Source organism: Morone saxatilis, unplaced genomic scaffold, assembly GCF_004916995.1.
Source record: "Morone saxatilis isolate NCDOM2014 unplaced genomic scaffold, NCSU_SB_2.0 Contig16, whole genome shotgun sequence".
In the NCBI taxonomy this organism is placed as follows: Eukaryota; Metazoa; Chordata; class Actinopteri; family Moronidae; genus Morone; species Morone saxatilis.
The window spans coordinates 27586697-27592793 of NW_023339718.1; positions in this window are offsets into that span (position 1 = coordinate 27586697).

The following is a 6097-nucleotide window of genomic DNA, read 5'->3' on the forward strand; positions in this document are numbered from 1 at the left end:
TCCACCAGGATCCATGAGAACTTGCGAGACGAGAAAGCACAAGAACTCCGGGGAAGAAGTAAAGTTAGGCAACTACCTGGTTACATTTAGGGAAAGCTGGTTGTTATGGTTAGGAAAAAAACGATGACTCAGTTGCTAAGAGACGGGATGAGATCAGAAGCTGTGGCATCAAAGTTAGGCACTCCGTACGCTTAACCATCTATCTTGACATCCTCCCCAACACCTACACTGGAGGCTTGGCATTAGCAGCACGTTAGCAGCAGCAGCTTCAATCCTCTGGATAAGAGATAGAAAACAGAAGAAAACACGGCTAAAGAAAGTTTAAGGTTGCATCCATGTGCATATAGCACGAGTGAAAGCTTATCAGTTTTGAAATGAACTTAAGACAGGTGACTGTTGTAAAAGGTCTCGCTGCACTTTAAAAATGTCACGCAAAAAGGCACAAATAGCCAGGAAGTCAGGAAATGTAGTTAGGAATAAGTTAAATTTTAGATACAATTTTATTGAAATGTTTTTAATGAAATTAAATATAATGACCGATGCTCTAATTTTCCTGGTTAGGGCAGTCTCAACACTGAATTCTACTTCTACTTTAATAAAATAATCAAATTACGTGTATCTGCTAAGAATGCTTAATTAAAATCTGTTCAGGTTAAAGGTTGCCTGTAGAAAGCCAGTCATGTAGAACAATTCAGCAACAGATATATAATCAATCAAAGCATGACATCCATCATATTAGAGATGGACCTCATTAAGTCTGATATGCATATGTATAGAGGCAAGTCAATGCATTTGGACACTAAAAATCAAAAAGTTCTTCATCTTCTACTAGAAACAGCCAATATTCTGCTCATATAGGCTGAGGTCTGCTGTATAACTTGCCCTCTGTGTGGCTGTCTCCTGCATTAGTTACACAGGAGAAGGTGTTACAAGTAAGCAGCAGCAGACAAGGAAAACCACAAGGCAGTTAGGGAGGGGTTGACATTGGGGATGTTGAGGAGTGTGTGTGTAAGGGAGGAGTATGGGTGTGCACAAAGAAATGTTTTCTACTAGAAAAAAATGAAAGTGTGAAGCAATAAAGAGTGGTATTCAAATGGCATTTGTGATAAGGTGACATTTAGAGAATTCTCAAATCCATCTCTTTTGAACAAAAAGGTCTTATCGTGATCCTAGAAAAAAAGGTCTGGCTGTTGCTATAGTGGTAAAGGAACATATAGTGGCTTGCGAGACAATTTAACATTTGGATTGTTTGATTGGAAAAAGAAGCAATTATAAGCACAGACTAGAATTCTTTCAGGTTTTGATGGGGGGTAAACCCACCTAAATTTAGTTTGTTGTTTTTGGAATAAAATAGGCAGAAATAAGAAGTGTATAATAGATGTTGTTGTAATGATCAGCAACCAGAGGTCAATGGTTCACCCTTCTTTTTATTAGGACTACATCACTGATCAGAGCCAACAGTTACCATGGAGAAACATGCAATCAGCTGGTGTTTCTCTCCCTTTCACCACCTATACCCTCCTTCATCCGCCTGTAGACAGCACAGGCCCTGTTGTTGTCAGATAGTGACAGAGCATGTGCAGTGTGGGAAGGAGGATCTCAGCTGTTCATCCTGGAAAACTCATCTCCCCTCGTATTCCGGTTCTAGGTGAGCCTGAATACTTCCCCAGACCTCCCTTTCCTTTTGGCTGCCATTACCCAAACTAAGCTCATTTGTCCCCCCCAATAGACCCATGATCTGCCTTTTGTTCGGGCCCCAACCTCCCATTCATGTCCCCCAGGAGAGCAGACAAAAGAGGAAAAGACACAGGCCTGAACCCTTTGCCCAGACAGACTGTGGTAAAGCGACCATAAATAGATGCTGGGCTTGAATGGAGCTGCGCTGTGACATGAGCTCTCTCTCTCTAGCTTTAACTATAGCCTCCGTCTGTGAGGATGTCGTCCTCCTGTCCATATCTGCAGGGTATGTTGAAGGACGTTTCAGTTTATATTTCTTTAACTTACAGTGTAAACTATGCAGACCATGAGAGCTCAACACACACACAAGAAGCACAATCAAAAAAATCTTCACCAGTTTGACAACACATATGCAGTACGACAAAATGCGCTGCAAATACAGAAGACCAAATACAGAAACACACTGTAACAGATCAACAAAATACAGAAACACAGTGCAAATACTGTACAGATGACACAACCAGAAATGTGCTATAAATGCTGACAACACAAATGCAGAAATGTTGCAAGTTGGATTGTCAGTCAGACAAAACGGAACAAACCCAGTGTAATACTGTGGGACACCAAGCTCCCAGGAATGGCATTGGGCTGTAAAGCAGTTTGGGAATTGCCATGTCCTGGATCATCACATGACTGGTTTGTGTGTATTTTCACATACACAATCAGTGGAAAAGAAGTGAATGTAAAACAATGCATACAGTTTTCTGAACATCACCAACCCCTTGAAATTGTTCTTTGTAATATCAAAATTGATTGAAAAATGTATCCACTAACATTTGGAAGGTCTAGAAGAGCTGCATTATTAAATAATGTATATGACGTGTGTGGGCCAACGAAAGTCATGTGGCTCAGCCTCCTGAAGTCTCAGGTGGTAGAGTGGGTTTTCCACTAATCAGAAGGTTGGAGGTACAATCCCCAGTTCCTCCCGCTGCAAGATACTGAACTTGCTCCTGATGCAGTGCATCAGTGTATGAATGTGAATGACCGGATTAGTTTCTCTTTGGGATGGCCTTTGTCATCACTGTATGAACGTGTTTGAGTGTATTGTCAGTGTTTGATTGTGTTGTCTGAGTTTGATTGTATTGTCTATGTTCGGTTGTATTGTCCGTGTTTGGTTGTACTATTTGTGTTTGTCTTGTCTGTGTTTAATTGTATTGTCTGTTTGATTGAACTGTCTGCATTTGATTGTATTGTCTGTATTTGATGGTATTGTCTGTGTTTGATTGTATTATTTGTATTTGACTGTTTTGTCTGTGTTTGAGTGTATTGTCTGTTTGATTGTATTGTCTGTGGTTGGATTGTCTGTTTGATAGTACTGTTTGTGTTTGATTGTGACGTCTGCATTTGATTGTATTGTCTGTGTTTGACTGTGTTGTCTGTGTTTGGTTGTATTGTCTGTGTTTGACTGTGTTGTCTGTGTTTGACTGTGTTGTCTGTGTTTGATTGTATCGTCTGTTTGATTTGTCTGCAATTTGTCTGTTCATGGGTGTTTTCTTGTTGCACTGCATTAAGCTTTCAGTGCCACCATAGAAAACAGTGATGAGTGTATGAGCTGTGTTTATGCGGTATGCTGAGGGAGCAATATAAAGAAATGTAAATTATTTTTGCAACGGTGCAACTTGGTTCTGATATCAACTCTGGATCCTTGTTGTCAGACTGAATCCTGGAGCTTACGCTTCTGCACAAATCACATCATATTTAAACCATAAGGTATATTACTGTAGCTTAGGCTTTATAGGCTTGCAGGAATACTCTGAACTCCCCGACATGTTAATCTACAAAGCAATAAAGTCTGACATATAAAGTAGCTGTGTATCCGTCTCCACCTGTGTGATTTAAATATGTGCTTGGGATCAGCTAGAAGATGGCGGGTGGGATCTGCCATGCTGTTCTATAGGGGCTCTTCTGCACGGCTTAAAATAGAGGAGATAAGGACAGTGTCTCGGGAGGCATCCATGCTGTTACATATTATTACAAAAACTAAAAAAAAAAAAACATGGCTGTGGGTGTGTATAAATGAGGCATGCAGAAGTATAAACTGAAAATGAGAGGTTTTAAAATGAGATATCCATTATCTCCAAAAGATAATGCCTGCTCACACAAAGAAATGTTGGCATGGAACCAATGACAACAAGTGAATAACATCCTGCTGTAGCCCTTTCATGATACACAGTGCCTTATTTTATATCAAAGTAATATAAAAGGAAATTCAGCAATTAGCAGTGTATGAAATGAATTCCCAGTGTAGTCAGGCATGACAAGTGGCTGAACATCAGCAACAAACTCATGAGTGAAATAATAAACTGTTTCATAAACCAGTAAATTCTCCTCCCACAGCAACAATGGCTCATTGTATTCCACCATTTTCATTTATGAATTCCATAAACAAACTGCCTTATCTAATGAGATCTGGTTGCATCAGTGGATTCCTGCAGTTTGCCACTTTTGATGACATCCCTCTAACATTTGATTTCAGTGGATATCGGACAAATTCCCGCGGCTTATTGTGATTGCCAATGGAGATATTTTCCAACTGACAAATTGTACAGTGAATGCATAAGATGCATATGGCATAAGAAAACATGTGATTACTGGCAGGACATTATAGGATTTTTGTGTTTGACATTTTCATTGATCAGTTCAAGTGGATACATCTCGATGCAGCCAAGACCACCATGTCAAGGTGCTGAATGCAGATTTGCATGCTGCTAAAGGAGCACACATTATAAAGACAGTTAGTGCAAGAAAACAATGCAGTTTCAGTATTACTTTCAGGGGTAGCTTTTATATTGGTGCACCGCTGAAGAAAGAAGAAAACAAAATGGTGGAAAACAGGTAGCTCATTAATTGAATGAGGATAACAAGAAATCTTTAACAGACGGTAGAACTACAAGCCAACAGCCTTAAAGTACCTCCACCCTAAGTCAAACTCACAGCATTTTGTAAGGCTGCTTCACTTCAAGTAGTAAGTAAACTTTGAGCTAGCTCACACTGGATATTCACTGCTTCACTGCTGGTTCTGTGATACAGCGTTGATAATGTTGTGCAATGGCTGAATATTACTAGAAAACACCGTCATTAGGTATTTTAGGAACTATGGTAGGATTTTAATTTTGGGTCATCAGTTATACTTACCTTAGAAACATTTTGTCAACACTTGCGCCTTAGGTTGCATCACTTGAGATAAAATTAAAAACCTACAGCGCCATTCTAAAGATAAACCATTTGTTTATTGTCTGTCAGTGCATGATGTAGTGTAGTTCACTATCTCCTCAACTCCTTTCACCCTCATTTCTGAGCTCTCTGTAACCTTGCAGGAAGACACAGGAGCTGAAAGATCTGGGCTCACTCGGCTGTCCCAGTGGGTTGGTGTGGCATGGCTTTCTCCCTGTTACTCCTGGGTGAGGTCAGGTCTCAGGGGGTCATTTCACCCAGGAGGTCCTCAGCTCTTACTAAATACATTCCACTCTGTCCTGGACAGGACAGCTTTTTTGACTCGAAGCTGTTGACTACATTTTCCAAATCCCAATTATCATTATTTTAAGAAGAATATTTGTTTTATTTTATTTTTTATCTTTTGAAGTAGACACTTCAAACATTTAAATCTTTCATTTAAATACACCCAATCCACCGGGCCTCGATGAAAACAACCAATCAGAGTAGAGAAAGGTATAAAGACGCTTTGGATTGGAATAGTCTCATTCCCAGGGTCCCAAAGTATGTATTTGTATTTGACTCCTTGGGATATGGGACTCAACAATTCATTTATCTTTCTTGGCTACTGATTGGTTTGTTTTCGTTCAGGCCGGTGGATTCTTGCAAATTCCATTAGGAGCACTATAATGAGCAAAAGAAACAGATTTTTTCACAGGTTATCTGTTTTAGCTGCTTGTCTTGACATGTTCTGTTAGACCTCTGTTTGTGTATAGAAGGATGGTGGTGGTTCAGTGGTTAACATGGACCAATTTATTTATAAAAGAACAAAATACACATAATTGTGCAAGAGTAATATAATTAAATTGTTGGTGTTTATTGAATAACGTGTGGCCTGTAAATCAGTCTGCTGTCTGAAAGGGTTGCTGATATTCTATGTCCTCTTGAAGCATTAAAATATATCAAAAAGATTCCAGAAAGTAAAACTATGGTATGGTGGCACGGTCACAGGTCGGATGACTGAAGCAGCTGTTACACACAGAGTCAGAGCAAACAGGATGCCAACTGTAGGCAACACGGAAAGCTGGGTGGAGAATGGGTGTAGGGTCAAAGGTCAGGAACCCACAGCACAGATACGGAGGTCCTAACACTGTTGGAGGACATTTATTGGTCCTTTAATACTGATAGGTGCATCACTTTGACTGGG